This window comes from Canis lupus, chromosome 30 (genome assembly GCF_011100685.1).
Source record: "Canis lupus familiaris isolate Mischka breed German Shepherd chromosome 30, alternate assembly UU_Cfam_GSD_1.0, whole genome shotgun sequence".
Taxonomy (NCBI): Eukaryota; Metazoa; Chordata; class Mammalia; order Carnivora; family Canidae; genus Canis; species Canis lupus.
Genome location: NC_049251.1, coordinates 31,399,969 through 31,424,232, shown reverse-complemented (window position 1 = coordinate 31,424,232; position 24,264 = coordinate 31,399,969). Strand labels below are relative to the sequence as shown.

Sequence of the window (24,264 nt, the reverse complement as noted above, 5' to 3'; positions counted from 1 at the left end):
TGAGGGGCCCGCAGATAGGCCCAGGAGTGCGGGGTGGCAGGAAGAGGCCCCGGGGGAGGCTGGGAAGCCGTCAAGCTGCGAGGGCGTGTTGGTCCTGGCCCGCGAGGGACAGACTGCAAGGCCCCAGAGAGACGGGCAGGGGGCCAAGCTGGAAATACCGAGGGCCGCTCCAGCTCCAGCAGGCGGCCCTGCCAAGTCGGGGAGGCGGCACTGACCGGGGAATGGCAGGTTCCGGCCGGGCGGGTCCCCAAGGCCACCGAGTCAGGAGCAACCGCCTGCGTCTCCGGGCACGTGGGGACCAGAGCCGTGCCAGGGAGACCCAGAGCCGCCAGTCTCCCTGGGGTGCCTCTGTCCTGGCGCTACCCCGCGGCCAGCCAGCCTCAGCCCGCCCCCCCCAAGGAACGCAGAGCCCCTGAAGTGGCACTGACCTTGGCAGGGAGTCAGGCCTGGCCTCCAGGCCAGAAGATTCTTCTTCTCCCTCCACCTTCTGTCTCCTAGCTCTGGAGGGGCTCCGCAGAGCCCCCTGGGATTGCCGCCCACGTGAGGCCTACTGCTCCTGGCCTTGTGAGCATTTCAGATGTCTTCTGCATCATCAAGACCCTGAGAGCATCCGCTGGGCGATGGAGCCAGCCTCGGAGGGGCTCCCGAGGCTAGCAGGGGCCTCTTGGCTGCGTCCCCTGGGGTGGACTCATCTTGTGGGGCAGGGAAGCCGGGCGTACTGGTGGGTGCTTTTTCTCTGCTGCGCCAACTCCTCTGCCCCTCCCTCTGGGGCTTCAGAAATTGTTATCAGTCAAACCAACAAAAACACTGAGGCAGGGGCTTGCACACGCATGCATCCTGCCGCCAGATGGACATTTGGCCACAGACCCCGTGGGCTCTGTAATGGACCCACAGACGGAGGACCTTCGTCCGGACGTTTGGAATCTGAGCACGACTTGGTTCAACCCTTGCCCTCCTCTTGGTTGTTACGGTAAAACCAGCAGATGGACCCACTTACTTACAAAGACCCACCAAGAACCACATCCCAGTGGGTCATTCCGGCCAGTCTGAGCCTCTCTACCTTCTCAAAGCGCCCCCTCCTGACCGCTCCCACCCAGCCACGAGAGCTGCCCCAAACATGTGGAGCTCCACCCTGAAACCCTGAAAGCAAATTCCCTGAGGGGAAAGAGTGGGTCGGATGTTTTCAGGAACCACTCATTGTGGGTTTGGGGTCCCGCCAACAGAAGTACCACAGAGACGCGAGGAGAGCCGTTTGCTGAGCAGGCTGGCTCCTCCCCCGTGCTCCCTAAGCGCCTACTGTGTGCAAGGGGGCCGCGACACAAGGCTCCCTGGGAGGACCGGGTCCTAACAGGGTGAGGGAGGTGCTGGAGGCTGAAGTGAGGACGAGATGACGGAGATGTCAAAGGAAATCAGAGAGACTCTTGTTTTTGTAAACATCATTCTTTCTGGTCAGTTCCAAGTTATTTAGTGGGTTCTACACACATATTTCTTCCCTCAAACCAAAATAGCCCTCCCTAAGACTTCCAGTTGGAGAGGAGTAAAAGAAACAGCATAAACATTCTTTGCAGCTGGCCTATAGGAGGTGAGCGCCAGCCTGGGCCTGTAGCTAACTGCAAGCCCGTGCAAGGCCCCACCCACCGTGAGTTCTGAGGGCTGTGTCCCTGGTCCCAATTCAGAGGGGACCTTGTCACCTGGGGAAGCCATCCACCAGTCGAATGGGTCCTGTGAATGTCCGGGAGTTGAGGGTAAAGGGGGCACGCCACTCTTGGATTGGTGGAAACTCTGAAAATTATAGAGGGCCATGGAACATACCATCTAACAGCACCATCATGCTTATTTTCAAAGCGAAACTTGGAGGACGTTAGGGGAAATCAGGATTCTTGGGGACTTGCTAAATGTCAGGGCTATAGACCCATTCGGCCCAACGCCCTTCCTTTACAGAAGAAGAAACTGAGGCTCTGAGAGCAGAAATCATTTGCCAGAGGTCAGGCAGCAGGGCCAGGCCGCAGAGCTAGGAAAAGCCTTTCTCTGAGGAAAGCCTCGGTCCTCGATACCACTGAGCTCAAGGAACAAATAATCCTGATGAGTCCAGCCAACACGAATTATTTTTGCAAAAGGGTCTGTTTGTTTGTTCTTGTGGGTAACAAGGAGAGAGTCCTTCCTTGCTTCGCAGTCGGAGCAACCCCCGCCTCTGCCTGAGAAGTGACCCGCCCCGGCTGGCCGGCACCACCACAGACTCTCAGGCAAAGGATGTGCGTTGCAAAAATGGGGCAAAGTTTCCTATTCTGAAGATAACATTGTAAGACACAGGAAGTCTGCGAGCAGAGCCTGCGTTTCCAGAAAGGTCTCTGCACACCCATTCGCAACCACTTCCATTGTACAGGGTTGCTGGAGATTCGAGGCTGGGGGATGGGGAAGGAGGTGTGGGGACAGTCCTGGGAAGGGGCAGCAGCCACTGGCCAGGTAAGGGTCCAGAGAGGGCTTTCTAGTTGCCCAGGTTCACTGGGCCTCCCCGCAACGCAGACCCCAATCGGAGGCCTGGCTTCCTATCTTGAAAACTAAAAGGGTTAAGACAGCCTGTGTTTCTCCTGCTTTGGGCCCTTGTGTCCAGATTCCCAGGCCCCGCCCCTGGAGATTCTGATTCATGGGTCCTGGGTGGAGCCCGGGAACCTATGTTTTTTTGCAAGATTTAAGAGGCCCCTTTTCTGGCTGATATGTCATGGTCCCAAGAGTGGAGGGTTCACCAGCCTGGCATGTAGTGAGAGAGCTGGCTTCCTCGAGGGAGGAATGACAGGGACAGGAAGGAGACCGAACCAAACGGGACTTCCTAGCATCAGACGGACGTGGCGGTCCCAGCGCCAGGCCGGGAGACCGGCAGGGAAGGCGACACTCTGGAGCCACCGCGGATGGCCCTGACTCTGTGTCTGGGTGTGTGTGAGGACAGAGCCTCGGGTCAGTCAGTGTGCACCTCCACGTGAGACTGGGAATCAAGGACCTCGGTTCAAATCCCAAAAAATGGCCTCAGCCCCTCTGGGCCTCGGGTTCCCCATCTGCAAAATGGGATCAAGAGCACCCACAACAAAGAGGGCAGCCTGGATGGCTCAGCGGTTTAGCGCTGCCTTCGACCCAGGGAGTGATCCTGGAGTCCTGGGATCGAGTCCCACATCAGGCTCCCTGCATGGAGCCTGCTTCTCCCTCTGCCTGTGTCTCTGCCTGTGTGTGTGTGTGTGTGTGTGTGTGTGTGTGATGAATAAATAAATAAAATCTTTAAAAAGAAAAAAAAAGAGCACCCACAACAAAGAATTGTCAGATGGAGACTTCTGTGCTAATAGCTGACATGTCCTACAAGCTCATCATGTGCCAGGCACACCTAGTTCCCATAACAACCCTAGGAGGTGATGGTATTTAGTGCCCCATTTCGCAGACAAGGGGGACCCTGAGGCCTCTTGGCCAATCCAAGGTGGTGCCCAGAATCACAAACATTCAGTCTGGCCTCTCTCTCCGCTCCAGCAGGAGTGCAGCAGGCAGCGAGGCTCTCCACAGATGCTGCCTTCCTCCCACGGGACTGCCCAGAACCTACACTATGCACAAAACTGTCCTCCCGGGGGATCAGGAGACCAGCTGCACCTCTGCCCTAAGAACTCCAAGTCCAGGGAAGAGAGCATGAGGCTACCGAAGGGCATTAGAATGCTCATTTATGAATGAGGGGCACGAGGCAAAGAAGGCTGGACCCCCAAATCCATCTAGGGGTGGACAGCCAAGCGTGGGGGAGGGGAAAGGAAGGGAAGGGGAAAGAAAGCAGTGCTCCAGGGTGAGGAATGGCCTGGGCCAAGGTGCTCCGGCAGGAGAAGACAAGGCAAAACAGTCTCCTGTGGCCAGACAACACAACACAGTAGGGCTCATGGAGAAAAAAGCATACAGACGTTGGCAAGGGCCAGACCATACAAGATCTCAAATATCCAACTGGTGTTGAGCACTTGTGTCGTGGTGCAGGCATAAGGAGCCACGCAAAGGTGGGCACGGAGGGTCAGGGACCTGACTGTTCCCCGCTGTTTCGTGGGTGCACACCCCACCCCCCCCAAAGACCACTGGCTCATTAAGGGTAGGAACGGTGGCCACACCTGGGAGTGACAAATACAAGGCGGCAGGTGGATTTTCTAAGTGGGAATCTAGGACTGCACAAAGCACGCAGTGCTGAAGCTCTGGAGCTTTTTCTTCTGATCTTTGTCAAGCCCGTTTAAGATAAGACAGACCGCTCTAGTTTAAAAAATCCAAGGGTTGAGCAAAGACCTGGTATAGTACGGTGAGACAAGGGTCTGAAAATACATATATATCAACAAGTTTACAGTGTCGTTCACGATTCTCTGTGTCTGTCCACTGGATCTGTCAAGTTCTGAAAGCCCTGTGTGATAAAGTCTTATTCTTCTGAGGGTTTGTCAAATTCTTTTTCTGATTTCTGTCGATCTTTGATTTAGATATTTCAAAGCTACGCTGTTAGGTGTATAAAGGTGCTTCGTTATTATTATTTTTTTTTAAGATTTTATTTATTTATGAGAGACACAGAGAGAGGCAGAGACACAGGCAGAGGGAGAAGCAGGCTCCATGCAGGGAGCCTGATGTGGGACTCGATCCCTGGACTCCAGGATCATGCCCTGGGCCAAAGGCAGATGCTCAATCTCTGAGCCACCCAGGGACCCCTGGACCTTCTTATATAATTTTGTTTAGGTGTGTCTCTTCTGGAAATCCAGCATATACTTGAGAGCTTCTATTACATCTATTGTCGCTAGTGTCTAAACTTGCCTTACGTTTGTTACCTGCTTTTTGTTTGTTGTTTGGTTTTTTTAATCTACCATGTTTTGTCGTTTAGAGTAGTTAACTCCCAGGAAGAAAGTGGGATTTGGGGGTGGGGGGGTGCAGAAAGGAAGACTTCTGCTTTATCAGTGTATTTTGAATTTTATATAAAGAGAATGTAAGTCCATTACTTGCGCGATGACACACGATTTTATATTTAACGACAGAAAGGAGCTTTAAAGGACCAAGAGTCATGAACACACAAGGATCCGTATGATGAATTCTAGAGTCAACAAAAGTCCCAGTCACACTTTCCTTCCCACCACCTCCACCCGCAGATACGAAGACAACAACAACTTTATATAAATGGAGTTTATATAATGGGCAGTTTGCTGCAGGGAGGCTCCGGGCCTCTCCGTCAGGCTGACCAGAAACTGGGAAGCGGCTCCCTGAGGTCACAGGCGGCGGCCCTCCCGCCCTGGCCCTAGCCAGGCCATCTCCACGTTTCCAGAGGGCCCCCGGCCCCAGTGCCCGGCCCACTGCGCTCCCCGCGGCTCTGTTGTCTTGCCAGCACTTCCTCCAGCTCAGCGGACATTCCGGCATCCAGGGCGTGTGTGCGGAATGCGTGCTCCGGGCAGGCCCAGCCCCGCGCCCCCTGCGCTGAACCACTGCCCCTGCTCTCCTGCCAGCCCCGCCCCCAGGATGGCCTGGGGCTCCCTCCCGGAGCAGGGGCCACATGAGACCTCTGAGAGGCTGTGGGCGAGGCCCTGACAGGGGCCTGGGGAGTGGGGGACGGCCCCCCTGAGGGGGTGAGATGCTCCCCCCTCCAGGAGCCATCAGGTGTGATCCCTGGGGAGTGGGGGAACAGGCCCCCCCCAGGGGTGAGATGCTCCCCCCTCCAGGAGCCATCAGGAGTGATCCCTGGGGAGTGGGGGACAGGCCCCCCCCCAGGGGTGAGATGCTCCCCCCTCCAGGAGCCATCAGGAGTGCTGCCCTGGGTAGTGGGGGACAGGCCCCCCCCCAGGGGGTGAGATGCTCCCCCCTCCAGGAGCCATCAGGAGTGCTGCCCTGGCCTCATGCTGTGCTGTCGTCTCTGGGCCTCTGCCCCAAGATGCCAAATATTTGTCCACTGTCTCCTGACGCCACACAAGTCCCTGTCATTCTGGGTGACTCCTCATTAAAGAAACGGTGGCTGGAGGAGGTCCCCAAAGGAGAAAGGGAAGGGGCATTTCCTGCCGTCTCTGACACAGACGCTGGACACCCAAAGACACCTCTCCGCCGGTGTCCTACTCTGGGTACCAGAGTTGAAAGTCTGCGAGGATTTTACAGCAGCATTCCCTGGACACCTGCTGTGCTTTATGCTAGACCTTCTCACATCCTCCTCCTCCCCTTACAACGGTCTGGGAGGGAGACTCTCACCCATACGGTACAGAAGGAGAAACTGAGGCTCGGGGAGATTAAGCAATTTCCCCAGGTCACAGAAGCTAATCGGCGGCAGAAGCTCTGCCCCAAGCCCCAAGGGTCTCAGGACTCTTCGTGGGAGAGTTTCCCACTGTGTCACAGCTGCCTCGGATAGACATGAAGTAGAACTTCCCTCCCAGCACAGGATGCTCCAGGCCCAAAGCTCCCTGGGGGAAGAAGTTTCTTCCTGGGGAGCAGAAACAGCCAAAAGAGCCACAAGGCAAGAGCCCTCAGTCCCCCACTCTCACCTCTGTGCAGAGGAGTCAGCTTAGGCCTCAAGCCACCCTGCTCCTAATTTGCTGTGTGACTTTAGGCAAGTCACTTCCCCACTCTGAGTGTCTGTTTCTTCAAAACAAGGGGTTTGGACTGTAAGAAGCTCCGATGTTCCTTCCAGCTCCATCAGCCCAATTCCAACCATTCCGAAACCTGACTGCGCCTCCGCTGGAAGACGCTGCTGCGGCAGGGGACCCCTCCCCTTTGTGGATATGTGGGACCGAGGGGAGGGCGGACAGAGCAATGGAAAACAAATATTTTCAAGGGATGGGAGTAAACACCGCTGTTGGCATGGCAAAGCCTGTGGAGTTGCTGAACCAGAATCCTGAGACCGTTAAAAATAGGAAAAGAAACGGTACAGTTCACATATTTTGCAAAGCTAAGTTAAATCAACATCTGCAAAAAATATCCCCGTTAAACGGAATAGCAGGATTTCATTAAGTAAATTGCAAGTTGGCAAAAATTCTGAAAGAAAGGGGAAAAGCCACGGGCTGGCCTGTAATTTAAACCTTATTTTAACTGTGACAGCATGACTGCAAAGGGCTCCGTTTCCAAACAAAAGGAAAAAAATAAAATAAAACCTAAAAAAAAAAAAAAAAATTTTTTTTAAAGAAGGGCCTCCTGCACTCCCAGGGACGCCCCTCCCCCTAGCTTCCACGGACCCACAATATTTTCAGTAATTATAACGTTACCTAGTTTTCCCATGGATGTAACAAATGAGGGACAGAGAGAAGGGGGAGGTGTGGGGAAGAGGGGGAAAAAGTGAGCACACAGACAAAGTCACCATTGTCACCTCTAATTAGGTTTTTTTACCAAAATGGCTTGAAGCACAGAACTCTGGGAATCTTTTCCTTCCTCCAGGAGGCCTTTCTGTTTAACCCCACTGTGGGTTCCCCTGGCTTGAAGCCCCATACGGAGGTGGGGGCCAAGCCCCGTGCACCCAGGGAGGAGGGATTACCCGTCCTGTACTGCCACTGCCCTGCCACTCACCCAGACCCTCACCTGGGCCAGGGCTCCTCCTCCTCTGGCCCTCAGCTCCTCATCCCTAAAATGGGGGGGGAGGAGGGGGCCGGCGGGCGGAAACAGTGGCTGCTTGCCCAGGCCGGTGCTGGGAGATGACTGGTGAGCACCTGGTAAAACACGGAGCACTCACAAGCCCAAGGATGTGCTGTGGGCTCTTCCACGTGGAGCCCAGAGGGCCGTTTCTGCAGGTAAGCAGATGGCTGCTGTGGCAATTTCACAGACGTAAGCAATCCCGGATATGGCCCGTAATACTCAGGATCCTGCCCTCCATCCTCCACCCAGCACCCCGTCCTCCGGCTCTGCGGATCCCAGGGGGTTCATCCAAGGATGAGCTTAGCAGAATAATATGTTCATCATAAAAGAGACCGGGTCGGGAAGGGATCATCTACTTGGTTCTTCAAATGTGTTTTCTTATTTAGCAGTGGAATGCCCACCCCGACTCCCCTACACAGAATCTCTCTGTTAAGCCCAGGATCTAAGGTAGTTTTAAGAGTACAGCGACTCCACCCCTCGTGCTTTGGAGCAGCACCCAAAAGTTTGAAAACCACAGATCCAAGTCATCCCCTCTCCTCTCCTGGTACAAAAGAGGAAACTGAGGCCCAGCAACCAAGAGTGGCCGTGGTTTGTGGGTTTCGGGGTGAGTGTGGCCCTGCACTCATGCTGCCAGAGCTCGTGAATCCATGACAGCCCGCTGGGCACCTTCCTGTGACAGGAATTTCTGTCCGATCCCCGGCCTGGTGGTGGCCGCTCGACATGAAGGTGACCCTCAAGGGCTGAGCCGTGATCCCCACACCTCAAAGGAGCTTTTGAAGAGCAAGGACAGTACTGGAACCAATAAAGAGACAGTTCCTTTCTGCACACAACTGATCTGCTGCCAGAGTTTCCAGAAAATCCAAAGAGGGACTGAATGAGTGTGTAATCTTTATAGGCCCAGACAGGGAAAGGGGTTTGCCTAAGGTCACACAGCACGTGAGTGGCAGAGGGGGGATTGGGGATCAGAACAAAGCAGGCCACCCGTAGCCCCAAGTCTTACCTCCTTGGTAAGATGAGACACACGATACCCCCAAACCACAGAAGCCCCCCTGCCGGCCCCACTGCTACTCACTGCTGCCTCTGCAGGGAGCCATAAGCCTTCATCTTGTCCTCTGCACTGTTGTCTCTCTTCTTTTTTTTTTAATATTTTATTTATTTATTCATGACAGAGAGAGAGAGAGAGAGAAGCAGAAGGAGAAGCAGGCTCCATGCAGGAAGCCTGATGTGGGACTCGATCCCAGGACTCCAGGATCAGGCCCTGGGCCGAAGGCAGGTGCTAAACCACTGAGTCACCCAGGGATCCCCTGCAGTGTTGTCTCAAACAGACCTTTAACCCTTGCACTGTCACCTCAGTGAATGTGCAACAACATGTGTCTTTTCTCTGAACCTCAGTGAACTCACCTGTACAATGGGGACTATAATTAACTACATTCTTACCCCCCAACCCGTGGTTGTAAGGATTAGGAGGTACTCTAGATAAAATGCCCGACTCTGTGCTCAACAGCTAGGAGGCCTTTTCCCACATCACCCTACAACACCTGGCACAGAAGGCACCCACCTGATAAGACGGCCGAGGGACATAGAATAAAGCGGGCACAAGCATTTACTGAGCTCCTGCCAAGTACTGCCCGTTATATACGTCCCATGAGGAATCGAGTGCACTGTGTGTGTTTGTGTGCAAGCAGCAGCTGGTCCAGGAAGAAGTAAGTGTTAACCCCCGTCCACTTTAAGAGTCTTCCCTGGTGGCTCAGCGGTTTAGCGTGCCTTCAGCCTAGGGCATGATCCTGGAGACCCGGGATGGAGTCCCACGTCAGGCTTCCTGCAGGGAGCCTGCTTCTCCCTCCGCTTGTGTCTGCCTCTCTCTGTGTGAGTCTCTCATGAATAAATAAATAAAATCCTTAAAAAAAAAAAAAAAAAAAAAAAGGCTTCCTGCAGGGCAGCGAGGGCCCGCCCACTCCCCAGGTAGTGTCACCTGCAGCCTGGCAAACTTTGAGCTTTTTGCAAGTAGGCGTGAGAGCTCAACCCCAGTCTTTAATTTCAGGAGAGCACTAGCATGAGGCCAGCCCACTCCGTAAGAGTGGCAGCGGCTGAGGGAGTCCGGAGAACACAACAGAGCCAGATGGACAGAGACGAGGGGTGTGTCTCAGAGGACTGGGTAACAATATTACCCACTTATGGAGCATTTACTATATTCCTGTATTATTAACTCATTCCCATGAGGTCAGACTACCATTATTCCTACCTTTTTAGGACAGATGAGCCATGGGAGGGGCCAGGCTGCCCTGTGGCCCTGGAGCGTGAGCTCCCAAGCACCCTACATGTTGCCTTTTGGGACCCCCTGATGATGAAGGCAGGCAGTACCAGGAAGGTAGACGAGGAAATGGAAGTTTTGCCTCGGCCAGCTGCGGCTCTCTCCCTCAGCAAACCCCTATGCCACAAATCTCCAAAAGAGTGGTGAAGCCCTTGCAAGAAGAAGAGAGACAATTTTTAAAGTTTCCTCCTCAAGTCTGTGAGGACCTTTGCAATGGAGGGTCCCTGAGCTGTGCAAGGTGGGGGCAAATACTGGATCCCATTAACCATCCTACCATGGTGAAGGGCTAGAGGTCCTCCACGGTTGCTCCTAGCCACGGATCTGGCCCAATCCCTAGTATGATAGGACTTGGAGCAAGTCATTTCCCTTCTTAGAGCTTTCAGGGACCCTGCCTGTGGGATGAAGTCTTGAGCTGAATGAGGCCCGACAACTCAGGCCCATGAAGCCAGACCCTTAGAAAAGGCTGCCCGGGGATTTAGAAGAGGAGCAGGCATGCCGAGGCCACCCTGGCCACACCTGGTTGCCCCTGGCATATGTCAGAGGCTCCCAAGGGAGCCAAGGAAGGAGTAGAGAGGTGGAGAGATGTGCCCGAGGGATGGTGCTAAGGGTTCTGGGGCTCCTTGGAGATGCCCAACTCATAGAAGGCCCAAATCCGTCCAGATCCTACAGCTAGGATGACACCAGGACAGGCTATGGGGACGAGGTGGCTGGTACTGAGGTGGGCACTGGGACTGTCCCCTTCCACCTTGGGCATGCCCTATTTACAGGACCACTCACAGCCTCACCTCTTGCAGATCTAAGATGCTAAAAGTGCCAGGAAGGTCTGATCAGGCCTTGGCACCTTTGTCGCAGTGGCATGGGAGGCTAGGGACAGGCAGGAGGGAGCCAAGGGACTTTAAAACCTGATCCCGAGACCCTAAACAAGCTATCTCCCCTCTCTGGGGGCCGAGAACCTCACCTGCAAAATGGTAGTAATTAAACAACCTTCCCAGGGTTGGCTGCGTAAGACACATGCAGAAAGTATGGCATCCTTGGTACATGACTGGCAAATGCTACTGTCATCCCCTGCACCCCTTCCCTGGAGTATCTCTCACTTGCCCCCTGCCCAGAGTGCAATATCACCCCCTCCATGAAGCCTTCCCACACTCGCCTAGGCAATTCCTGCTGGGATCCCACAGCAATCTGTTCAGACCTTTATCACACATTTCTGGACGTAATCTTTAATTTAGGAATCTGCTTCCATTAACTGTGAGCATTTTGAGAGAAGAGGCTAGAGCTACGGCGGGAGGAGGGAGTGACGTGAGACCATCTACCCTCGGGAAAGAACTCGGAGCACAGAGGTGACATGACTCCCAACTGTGACACAGCGAGCCAGGGCCAGCAGAAGCCTCGAACCCCAGTCTTCCAACATCAGCCCACAACTTTCTCCCCAGAACCCTCCCTGCAACAACATCTGCGGTCTATTGTAGAGCAGGGAGGGAACCTCCCAGAGAAGGCTTCTGGCACCCACCTGACCCACCTGACCCACTTGAGTCCTGCTTATGGCAGAGCGATCACTGCCCTGAGCATCCCACGACCCAAGCAAGCTTCCCAGGCCTCAATCACTCCAGCTTGGAAGTGGGCGATGACAGTTTGCCTAAGGAGCAAATGAAGAGCTAAGTTTGAAACTGCTTTCATTTAAAAAAAATTTTTTTTAAGATTTTATTTTATTTATTTGAGAAAGAGCGAGAGAGAGCGAGAGAGCGCACACAGAGGAAGAGGTAGGAGCAGACTCCCTGCTGAGCAGAGAGCCCAAGGTGGGGCCTGATTCCAGGACCCAGGGATCATGACCTGAGCCAAAGGCAGACACACAACCAACTGAGCCACTCAGGCGCCCCAGGTAAACTGCTTTAAAAAAAAAAAGCGGGACCCCCACATGGCTCAGCAGTTGAGCATCTGCCTTTGGCTTGGGGTGTGATCCTGGAGTCCCCAGATCCCACGTTGGGCTCCCTGCAGGGAGCCTGCTTCTCTCTCTGCTGTGTCTTGGCCTCTCTCTCTGTGTCTCTCTCATGAATAAATAAAGTCTTAAAAAAAAAAAAAAGCACCATCCAAAAAGAAAAAGGAAAAAAAGGCACCACTAAATATAAGAGATTTTTATTGTTTATAATCGACTACAATAAAGCGTACTTCACACAGCAGCTTGCTACGGAAGGAGTGGGAAGAAAAGCAAGCTGGCCATCCAGGGCCTGGCTGAGCTTCTAGCTGTCAGTAAGTCACTGTGTGACTTGGGAAAGTCACTGGTGTCTCCGGACCGTTTCCTCTTCTCAACAAAACAAAGGTTTGGGCTGGCTGGCAGCCAAAGCCCCTCCAGCACTGCTACCCCGCCAGGGCCAGGGGGGTTCAGACGCTCCTGCGCGAATCAGGAGCTGCAGTTGAGTGCGTAGGGCCCTAGCAAGCTCAGGATCTTGATGCAGCAGCCTGCCCGAGAGGTGAGGGCCACCGCCAGGGGACTCGCCAGGGGACTCGCCAGGGGACTCGGCTGGTCCATCTCCCCACCCTGCTAGGGCTTCCCCTCCTCCCCGCCCCCAGGCTGGCTTTGCAATCTGCACTGACCTTGACACCCACACCTGTCAGGGAAGGCAGTGTGGCCCAGGCCCTCCGGAGCCCCAGGTTTCAGTCTTAGTTTCTATGAACCTCAGTGTCCTCTTGTGAAAGAGGCAGCGACAGACCCCATCCCACCTGCCGCCGCATAGTCTGTGCTCAGTAAACACCGGTTAAATGAGCTGAGCTTCTGCTGGCGCTCTGCCCACGTCCCCCAGGCCCTCACGGAGCCAGCGCACGGCCTGGCTTCCTAATGCCAACACCTGCTTCTGTCCAAAGCCACGCCCTGGCCACCGGGTCCTTGCTTTGCCTGCCGACTGGGAAGTGCTAGAAATGAATACCCCAGGACTGGCAGGCGAATGCCCCAGCTCTCTCGGCCCTCGGGTGGGATAACTTCAAGGGGAGCTGGATTTATTTCCCCCAAGTTCGCAGCAGGATTCAGCTCCAAGTGCCCACACACTACCTGGCTTCCTCATGCTCCTGCCCCCTCCCCGCTCTCCTACTACTGTTTCCTGAGCCCACCCTTTACCCCCATAAACTGTGCACTCAGATTTTTGTCTCAGGGTCTGCTTCTGGGAATAGCCAAGCTAAGAAAACCTTGCCCTGGCACCAAACAAATCATAGCTTGCAGGAGCCATTTCCAAGCCCAGGCTCCTAGAGAGACAGGAAGTGCCACGGGATCAGGGGTCAGGTCTTCTCTGCTTTGCACCCTCCGTGCCAGGCACAGGCCAAGCTCCTGGGGGACGCCTACAGATGGAACAAAATGAACCTGGGACGGCTCATTCCGTGAGTAGTCACTGGCCACATGGAAACACTCAACTCTAGCTGGGATGCAAGACATAAAACAGTTCATGAAGACACTCAGCAAGAAAAAGGTATTTGGTGGGGGGGGGGGGGGGGGGGGCTCCTAGGCATCCAGATGGAGGTTATGAGTCTTAGTGACAGACGACTTGCCCAAGGTCACACAGCTCCTCTTAGTGCAAAAACAGATCACGAGGAGCCCCTCGAGGGCAAGGTGGAGCACAGCCTCTCTGTATCCCCCACAGCAGCTCAGAGCAGGCCCCGGGCAGGCCAGGCACTCCGTAAGGGCCACTGGCTAAACTCTGAGGAGAGACCCACAGCCCCGCCTGCAGTGAACAGTCTAGGAAGTGCCTATGTGTGCTTCTCATTTACATACAGTAACCTCGAAGGACAGCACCTGGTCAAGGGTGGCACATGTGTGGGAGACCCATGATCTCCCCCGATTCTCTTAGACACGGAGCCCAACCCATCAGTAGGCCCTCGCCAGCTCCACTGTCTGGAACTTGGAACGACGGGGTACACACACAGACTCAACCCTGGGACACGGCGTCCTTCAGCAGGTGTCAGCCCAGGCCACCTCCCGGGATTAGAATCATGAGGTCCCTGGTTGGCTCAGTGGTTGAGCGTCTGCCTTTGGCTCAGAGTGTGATCCCGGGGTCCTGGGATCGAGTCTCGCATTGGGCTCCCCATGGGGAGCCTGCTTCTCCCTCTGCCTATGTCTCTGCCTCTCAGGAATAAATAAATACATTGTTTTTTTAAAAAAAGAATCATAACGTCCCTAATCCTAGAGGATCCAATGAGGCAACTTGTAGCAAGCACATGGCCCAGCCCCAGGAGGTGCCCAGTGGTCAGTGTGTCCCTGACCTCCCAGACCCGGCTGGGCCTTTAGAAGCTCCTCCGCCAATCATCTTTCACCAGGAAGGCACAACATTAGCACCTGGGGAACCTGAGCACCAGGCACGTGTCCTGTGACAAAGATCCAGAAGCTCTCTAATCCAAGCCCCTCTTTTAACAGAGGAGAAACTGAGTCTCAGGGAAGGGCAGTGACTTACCCAGGCTCCGAAAGCTAACACCAAGTCAGGGCATCTGGAAAAGCCTGCCTCATCTCTACAGCTCTCTCTACAGCTTTGCAAGGGAACTCCCAGCCCAGTCTCCTTTTCCTGATGATCTGGGCAAAAGTGAGTTTGGATGCAGTGGAGGGGGAGGGAAGGGGGGAAAGCCCGGGGAGGGGCAGGAGCGCGACCCCTCCCCCCAGGAGCCTGGCAATCTAATGAAGCGAAGAGAAAGACTCAGGTGGCAGTTCAAACGCTCACATTTTAAAGATGAAAGTACGCGATTCAATTAAATGTTTAAGTAGTGTTTTCTCATACTAAATCACTGAAACGTTGGTGCATTCCTTGAATTTCTCAGGGCACTGTTCATTTTTATTTATTGTTGTAACCCAATGCCCTTAGCAGCGTGAATGGTGCTATTCGAAGGAAACTAGTTTTGCAACGGGGAAAGCTGTCCCAGGTCTCTTAAAAGGTTCATTATGTGCGTGGTAATTCAGTTCTATTAATAATCCCAGACTATATAGGCAAGGGCTTACTTTCCATTTAGCATTATATTTTCCACAATTCTGTAAACAGCTCCTCCACACAAACCCTTTTGATATTCAATTCCTCCGTTTTTTTTCCCTAACCACCCTTCTCTCTGGGCTTACTCCTTATAAAAAAAAAAAAAAAAAAAAAAAAAGGAAAGAAAGAAATCACCAAGCACACATATTTTTTCAATTAAGCCATGCTTGGTGCCAAAATATATGGATCCCACTAATAGCCATAAGTAATCTTAAGGTCTTTTCCCCAAATATTTTGATTATTTTACAAATCCCCCAAGGAATGTGCTCTTAGGGTGATTTATGGAACCCAGGCAGGATTCATGATTTGGGGAGAGGTTTGGATGCAGGGGGGGGCAAGCTAGGCTATGGGGGTGGCTGTGTGTGCCCTCCAAACACAGCCTAGCGCTGGGGTAAAGGGGAGGGGGAGGACCCAAAAAGCCCTCAGGGAAAACTTTTGGCCATGTCTGCAGGAGTGAGAAGGGTGACCCCGTGGCCCCCCACACAGGTCGGATGGTTACAGTCCATCCTCTGAGGAACTGGTGGCTGGAGCAGAAGGGACCACTGGAGATAACCCCTGCTGCCTGATGACCTCCAAGTCTCCTGCATGTACCCCGCATTCCAAGGTGGGGTGTTCTGTTCAACCTCTACCAAATTCATGCCACTCACTTTTCAACTTTTTCACAAGTCTGTGACCGTGAGGGAAACCAGGTGTCAGGACAAAACAAACCCAGAATTAAGAATCTGCTGTGAATAATCTCCAGGTGAAGCAGCAAAGCTAGCGGATGGGTGGGAGGGTGACAACGGCCCGGTGGGCTCTGTAAACAGCATCTCCAGCCCCCTGGCTGTGAAGTCCTTCAACCACTGGGGAACACCCCAGAGAACAAGGCCGGCCACTCCACAGGGTTGTCGAGGAGTCCGGTCCAAGCTTCCTGCTCACCAAGGGGGCCAAAAACCAGGATGGGCTCGTTGGCAGGGGGGCAGATGAGGCTCTTGGGGTGTGTGGCAGCAAGGGCCAGGCCTTGGAAGCCAGAGGCCCAAGCTCATCTACACCCCACCGGCTGGATGCATGACCTCAGCAAACTGTGTACCCTCTGCCAAGCCTCAGTCTCCCCACTTGCCAAGTGGAGCTAAGAGTTTTGTCTTCCCAGCTGGAGCTTCTCATAGAAGATCAATTGGATCATTGAATTGTTCTTTGTAAACTGAAAACCAGGCCAGAGGAATGTTGCGTTATGATTATTGTCAAACCAGTAACTGACACACTCAACACCCAAATGCATTTGTATCTCCCAGAAAGTAGCCTGAATATAGCCTTCCCTTATTAACGCTTTAAAACAAGATTAATCTCTCAGAGCCAGTGCCTTTGAATTCTGGGATCACCTCTGCACCCCAATGCCAACTCTGGGGAATTCAATTCTTCACACTTAACACTGACTCAACTGTCTCATTGAATCCCCAGTGGGGAGATGCTGGATTCACCACTGGGGTCACCGGAATGGCTCATCCCTGACGAGCCACCTGAGCAGTTTAACCACCATGCCCACCAAGGGCATGAAGTTGGCCACAGCCAGAAACAGCTGAACCTCAGTTGGACAAAACTCAAGATACATAAGCACAGGCAGTCACTATCTCAGCCTCCCGCATAGCAAGAGAGCGTCCCCAAATGACATCTTCCCTGAATAAGCAAACAAGTGAGCGGATGCCTTTTCACAAGCAGGTGCACACACACCAACCCCAAACCCCCGGCCCCCTGCTGTTAACACCAGGACCCCCCTACCCCCACCCCAGCACAGACCCAGAGAGAGGCTTGGAACCTCTCTATCAGCAGCAGGAACAATAGGGTGAAGTCAGGGTCCTTGAGGATGTGGAACAAACAGCTCACCGGGAAGGGAGACCTTTGACTTCCAGAAACCCACACGTGTCCCATCCTACACATTGTCCTGCAAGCCAGGAGAGGACCCGAGGGTCCCACGGCCTTCTGAATCTCGGGTCTGTTGGGGCCAGAACATTCCCCAGCCTTGCAAACACATAATGGGACAGGAGTCACCATAGTTACACAAGGCTCTCTCTATAGGTCTGGCATTTGCCACGGGATCTCTCACCATCCGAGAGGGCTTGGGGAGGTCCCAGAGGGGGCACGCAGAGGCAGAAGAGACAGGCGCCAGCGTACCCTATCTTCCCCCAGCTCCCAGCACCTCCTGCTGATTCACAGGGAGCCTAGGCCTCTTATCAGGACCCGCCAGCCAGGCACCAGCACACATCCCCACTGGCCGCACCTTCCACCCAGAGCGGGCCTTTGTCTCTGGCTCCAAAGTGGCTGCAGGAAGTGGGGCGCAGGGGAGGGGTGGGGGTGCCACGGGGCCCCAGAGGCACTGCAAGGGGCCTCCCCATCTGATGCCGCATGATCCTCACCTAGAGACAGAGAAGCAGAGGTGGGAAGGAGCTCAAGAGCTCATGTACCACACACCCACTCTCGCTCTGTGGATGAGCTGAGGCCCGGAGAGTAAACAGGACTCGTCACACGGCAAGCCGGAGGCAGAGGCTGGGCTGAAGTCCCAGCCTCCCCGGGTTGATTCTCTGCCCTGTGCCAGGGCCACCGCTGCACCAGGGGCTTGGTGCTGCAGCAAGCTTCGCTCTTCTGGTGCTTAGTGTCCTCACCAACCAAATGGGCTCAGCACTCAGATCTTGAGGCTACAAGCCCAAGATGGCAAAGTAAAAGGAGGAAGAGCTTCTCTTAGCCTAAGCAGAGGGGGAGTGTGGGGAATCAGGTGGAGGGATGGAGAGAGGGAGGGAGGGAAGAGAGAGGGGGAGAAGGAGGCCTCTCTCAAACAGTCCACCACCTTATTCAAAACAGAGGGACACCACTGGAGAAGGGCTGGATCACCTTACTTCCATACCCACTCCTCAGGGAAGGCCACCAGCCATCTGAGAGAGCCCTGCTGAGGGCTGGGGCAGGGCTAGGGTAGGACAGAGGTCACCTGCGGGGCTCCCATCTTACTGGAGGTCTGGGGCCGATGTCTTGCCAAATGCCACCCTTCCCTGACTCCATCTGGTCCACAGACGCCCAGATCCTTGGCCCAAGAGCCACAGGAGGCCCTGAGAACAAAGTTTGGTCCCTCAAGAAAACTGAGGCTCCAACAGGTGGCCAGCTACCCTGGGGACACAGGAGTTGGGGCACAAACCCAGCACCAGACTCCCTGGCCAGTGCCTTCTAGCACCGACGAGACAGGCGAGGGGCGTATGAGCAGCAGCACAGTGACACCTCGTCCCCCTTCCTCACGGAGACCTGGACTGCCCCTTCACCACCTTCTCGGGCTTGTCTGTCCCACGGAGCCTTCGTTCGCCCGGCCAGTGTTTCTGGAGAACGGACACTGTTCTAGGCGCGGAGTACAGCCAGCTGTGAACAAGACTCAGAGCCTACTTCAAAGAGCTCACGCCGGCTTCCGTTGGTAACAAGCTGCTGTTTGTGATTCGACAAATATTCACCGCACGTCTCGTCCCTTCCAAGCACTGGACCAGATGCTAGGGATGGAGGTGGCCCAGGCGGCCGTGGCCCTGCCCTCCGCCTGAACTTGTCCCATGGCCAGGGCTCAGGCTCCGGTGGCCTTTCAGGTGTTCACCGTCTCCCCTGGCCCAGTGGATGGGACCACGGAGCAGCTCTCGGCTTTTCTGTAGGTTCCCAAGTGGCCTGGCCCGAAGGCAGGCCTCAGAGCATCCACTCAAAAACTGGGAGTGGACTATTTACCAAATGCCTCCCTTCCTCTGGCAGGAAGTCGCTCCCAGTGCAGTGGTTTTTTTGTTTTTCTGTTTTTTTTTTTTTTTTTTTTTTTCCAACTCTTTCTGGGCTCACAGTTTGGAAATAGCAAAGGGTTGTGAGTTACAAGATCCGGGCCCTCTCTTCCACGGCTGCTGGGGGAGAAAACGGATACGGCCTTTCCGGAGGGCATTCTGACCTTAACTGCATGGCCTTTGACCTAGCAGCCCCACTTCTAGGAACTTATCCTAAATAACCACCGATGCACACAGACATATGCACGAGGATGCTCGCCAAGCCGCAGTATTTATGATAGTTAAAAAAAAAAAAAAAAAAATCTCTGCGACAACCTACATGTCCAGACCTGGGGTCTTGGTGAGTATTGCACAACCGTGAGACAGATACGAAGCGCCCTTTAAAAGTCACACAGAATATTTGCCAAATTATAGACATTCTCGGTGTTGTCACAGGGACAGCTAGATGCACTCTGCGTGGCTATCTTCTTGCCATTTGGCAATAGTATACAGCCGATTTCTGCTGCCTGTCTTTTGCTAACAAAGAGAATGACAAGAAAAAGAGTATTCCAAGCTAATTAAAAAATAATGATTTCCTTTCAGGTTGGTAGAGGTAAGGATAACTTGTGTTTCCTTCGTGCTTATTTTCTAAATGTGCTGTGTTAATCATGTGTTATGTAAAAAAAAAAAAAAAAAAAAAGCAAAGAAAGAGGAAGTGCTATTGCAATGGGGCAAAACGTGGGTCGGGCTCCTTCACTAACTGGCAGAATGAACAAGCCACTGGATGCCTTTGGGAGCCTCTTCACTCCTCTGTATATAACGAGAACATCAGTGATGTTGATGGCCAGGAAGAGAGGATCTCCTCAGGTCTCAGCAGGTATCATCTCATTTCCTACTCACAAAAGCCCTTTCAGGTGGAGAGACCCATTCTACAGGTGCAGAAACTGACTCCATGCCAGCCCAGAGGCCTCTTGCTCAGCATCCGAGTCCTACCACCAGCCACCCCAAGAGAATGCCACCCAAGTCAACCTTGTGGGATTGGCTGGGAGTGGGGGATTGGTTGGAACCCTGGGAGAAAACTGGCCTACCACAGAGCCACCAACCCTTCTAAGAAAGCAAACCCGGCTGCTACATTCTCACTACAAACTTGCAAAGGACTCTCAGGATCCCATGGGAATAAGGCCCTGCAGGGTCTCTGGCTGGTGGGTACGACCATCCATTCACTCGGCCTTCCCCGGGGAGCTGGTGCATCCAGGGCAGGGGTAATTCATGGAGGGGCAGGGCTAGAAAGGAACAGTTATGTCCGATGTAGAAACTGAGGCCCAAAGAGGCAAAGGTCATGCAGGAGTGCAGCCCACCACATGCTAACTAACCATGGAGGCACAGCCTCTAGGGACTGCCAGACCCACCAGAGCTCCAAGGAAAGAGAATTTCAGTGCAGATGAGTCAGGCAGGAACTCTGTAAAAGCACCCAAGCCCAGAAGCAAAGCCAGGTCTTGGGCCAGGGAGGCCAGTGGACAGAGGCAAAGGCCACATCTACTGACCCACGGGGGCTTCCTTCAGTCAGGCTGGGGGCTCAGGAAGAGGTGCTGACTGTGGACTGGGTCAGAAATACCCATGGTGACCCTGAGAGCTGTGAGAGGCATCAGACAAGGGGCATAGAGCCATCCAGCCACTCCTTCCCCAGGAGAAGGGTCAACCAGCCAGAGGGCTATGGGTTGAGTCCCCAGAGAGCCTTAAGACCACAAAGCTCAGGGCTGCAGAGGCCCTTGTGCAGGATCTCGCTGCCTGAAGGGACGTGACCCGCCCAAGACCACTAGACACATCCTAAGCCAGAGCAGAGCCTCCTGTGCCGTCTACAGGAAGCTGAGGGTGCATGGGGAAAGAACCTGTCCCTTTCACTGACAAGGTGGAAACTACAGGAACTTGCCCCTACCCCCAGACTCTGTGACCCTTGCAAAGTCCTATCAGCTAGGGGGTGAAGTTCCCAGCTGCCCCAAGTTGCTTGGAGGGCAGTTTGTAGAGGATGGGTGTGGCGTGGGTGGCTCACACGGACCAGGACCTCAGCCCTGAGTGTCCGGAGCAGGGGTGGGTGATCAGGGCAGTGAGAGGATGCCGACACCCACAGAAGTGGGCTGAGAAAGAGGAGAAGGTGTCCTTGGGGTGGGAGGAGCCCCATGGGCCATCACTGTGCAGCTCCAGCCGCCCTCAGCATCCCAAGCTGGAAGTTATAGTCACCAGATCTGAGTGAGCACTGCCTGGCTCGCAAGGTATGAGGTACACTGGACCAGAGATGGGGGAAGAGCCTGTGTTCCCCTCAGAAGTTGTGGGGAGATAAGACCCCCTCTCCCCTGGCCTGGCCTCCTCCTCTCAGAGACCCTTCCACCTTAGCTCACAGAGGTCCTGAACACCAGATTCTCTCAGCAGGGAGTGGCCTCACTGCCTGATACCCCTGGGGTCCAAGTCAACCCCTCAGGGACGCTCGCTTGCAGAGGTACCCAGACGGATGGGTGGCAACAGAATCTCTTGGGGGCACCTATTCAAAAATGTACATTCCTTCTGGAATTCCATGGTGGCAATGTTGCATGACACTGAAAATATACCAAGGACCAAAGAATTGCACACTTTAACGTGGTGAATTGTATGCTGGTTTAATTTAATATTGATTTTCAAAATTGCCCCAGAAATGTATACTGCTGAGCCCTGCCCTGGAGATTCTGACTCAGTCGGTCTGGCAATCTGCATTTAACCCATGCCCCGGGTAATTAGGGTTCCTCGACAGGACTGGAAGCTCTCAACCCCTGAACTCCGGTTTCCATATAAGGCTGGGTCTCAAAGTTACACATCCTCCTGTCAATCTCTTCTTTCTTTACAGATGGGGAAACAGGCCTGGAGCAGGAAAAAGACCCAAAGCCCTTGCTGCAGGATCCTCCTGGAATCCTAACAACTCTCTCCTCACTAAGAGCAGGGTCTGCCGCAGAGAGGGTCCCTGCCAGGCGAAGCCCCTTGGCAGTTCTGCTCAGATGGGTAGAGCGGCCCTACCTTTTGGCCGATAAGGGAGGGGAAGCCAGGTGACCTTTCCTGTCTACAGCCCCGCATGGAGTTCACAGAGCAAAGACGCCCACCATCTCCCCACCTGGGCCTGAAGGAATCAGAGAGCCGGAGGAGATGGAGATTTTTTTTTATTATTGTTATTTTTTAAATACGAATTATTTCCAGCCGGAAGGCAGAGGGATGAGGGCCGTTGGAGGCCTTGGGCCGCCGGCACCCAGCCAGCCTCATAAATGTCTGGCAGCTGGAGGGAGACTCAGCTCATTGCTATCGAAATGAGCTCGTTACTGCTAATTTCCCTGGCTTACCAACTGATGTATCCAGTGTGTTCCTGAATCCCCAAAGACGTTTCCTACGCCACCCCTCAAGGGATCTGCCAAGAGTCATGGAGTGTAGGCAGAACTTCAGGGTGGCCTCAGTTTCCCCAACCAAAGCGTGGGCAGAGGAACAGGGAGCAAAGATAGTTCACTCAACTGTGGCTAAGTCAACTGCCGTTCGGGTCAACCGTTCCCCATGGGGCCGCTCATTCCTGCGGGTGAAAGGGGAGACGACAGGACAGTACAGTCTCAGAGCTGCTGGGACCCAGAATCACCCTCACCACTTATCAAGCACCCACCGTACTCGCTAGGACAGCACTAGGCACCGGGGATATATTATTACGTCTTCTCCTTCACACGACCACCGAACAAACAGGGCATTATCACTCTGATTTGACAGACGAAGAAGCCAAGACTCGGAGAGGGGTTATGGAACCTGCCCAAAGTCACACAGCTAGTGAATGCCACGGCCTTCCTCTAAAGCCAGCACTCGGTGAAGGAAGGAGAGGCCAGGCACAGCAGGGCTGATGCTCACCTTGCATGCACGCACGCACATGCACGCACACGCATGCACACACACACACGCGCACACAATCTGGGCAGTGTGTGTGAAGGCTCCTCCTTCCCAGCATTTGAGAGAGGAGGGCAGATACCCACTTGCCACCCCACACTGGGGTGACCAGAGAAGGCTTCTTGGAAGAGCCACACCATTCATGCCGAGGGCTTCTGAAGCTCAAAGGAGGCAGTGATTTTTTTTTTTTTATGATTTTATCTATTTATTCATGAGATACAGGGGGAGAGAGAGGCAGAGACACAGGCAGAGGGAGAAGCAGGCTCCATGTGGGGAGCCCGATGGAAGACTCGATCCTGGGACTCCAGGATCATGCCCTGGGCCAAAGGCAGGCACTAAACCGCTGAGCCACCCAGAGATCCCCGGAGGCAGTGATTAATGCCACCCATGCTGCATGTCCACCTCCCTGGGGTCAGGCCCCGGGCAGGGAGCAGTGCAGCCCAAAGTGGCCGGAGAGAGCTCAAGGCGCAAGAGCCACAGCCCACCCTGTGGGCAGGGCCCTCCTCACAGCTGGGGCTCATCTTCCCACCTGGGGGGCCAGGGGGTCCAACTTACCAGCTGCTAAGTCAGAGCTAACAGATCCCTAGGCTGGAATAGAACGCAGCCATGAAAAACCATGTTTATGGAGAGTGTTCATGACACAAGAAAATATTTATATAATGCTGCGGGGGAAAGGCAGGATACAAAATTGTATTTTTTTAACAGAAAAAAAAATTTAAACAGAATAAGCCAAATATTAACAGTGATTCTCTCTGGAGGGTAGGATTATGGTCCCTTCCCTGCCTCCCTTTGCACTTTTCTATGCTTCCCCCAAACTTTCCATACTGAGCCATATGTTCTCTGAAAAACAAAAGCCATGAGGTGTGTTTTAAGCTAACCAAAATGATGCCGCTGGCAGCCTTCCCCGGCCCCCTCCCTCATCAGGGGCCCTCAGTGCTGCACCCCGCCACCCTCCCCCCCCCCCCCCCCAGGTCCCAAAGCAGCGCCACCTGCCTCTGCCTCCTTGTGAAGGACCAGGGAGCCACACTGGGACACAGACAGCCGGGGTTAGGCTCTCTCTGCAGGAGGCCCTGTGAGTGGCAACCTGAAACCCCGAGAAGATGCACACATAATGCCAGACATCCACCAGCCATCTCTTGTGTCCTCAAGGATGCCAGGTTCGGGGATCCACATCTGGGTTCCATCTGCAGCCAAATGAGGGCCTTGGCTCCCCACGGGTGATACAGGATCACGAGACTGATGCCTGTGGATTCACCTGCATGGCCTCCAAGATGCCACCTAAGCATGCCCCGCAGCCACTGTCCAGGACCTTGCTCAAAAAGAAGGGGCCTGCTTCCTCTGCATTTCAGCTCATCATCGGAACCTGTCCTCTGGCCCCACGTGCAGCCAAAGCCCCCACATAGAACCACTCCCTGGGCAAAGCAGGGCTGCCAGGAAACATCTGGAAGCCTGGGGGTGCAACCCGGAAAAGCGATTCTCATGTGATGGTCCTTGAGGAAGGCAGCGAAAGAAAATGTCACCTTGTATGCCACGGCATCACAACGGTGTGAAAATACACACACGAGGACAGAGAGGAAGCTAAGCGAGGTGGCCGTGTAACGGGGAGCTGTTGTTCTACTTCGGAACATCCTGGCTTGCTGTGACCCTTGCTGCATGCACACCCCCCCCCAATATTCACGGGGGTCACACC

At 54.1% G+C, this 24,264-nt stretch overlaps 1 protein-coding gene and 1 long non-coding RNA gene across 3 annotated transcripts in view; both read right to left on the bottom strand.

The window, feature by feature from the left end:
* The window catches only part of SMAD6 (SMAD family member 6), a 76,366-nt gene that overhangs the window by 18,123 nt on the left and 33,979 nt on the right, over nucleotides 1-24,264 (bottom strand). The window lies entirely within an intron of this gene.
* LOC119866923 lies at nucleotides 9,525-17,277 on the bottom strand. Of its 2 annotated transcripts, none has more exons than XR_005381795.1 (3): nucleotides 16,750-17,277; nucleotides 11,403-11,528; nucleotides 9,525-10,043 (listed from the first exon to the last, which is right to left on the bottom strand). It is a non-coding gene; the product is annotated as an uncharacterized LOC119866923 (long non-coding RNA). The 2 variants fall into 2 exon arrangements; XR_005381796.1 differs by having other exon boundaries at nucleotides 11,412-11,528.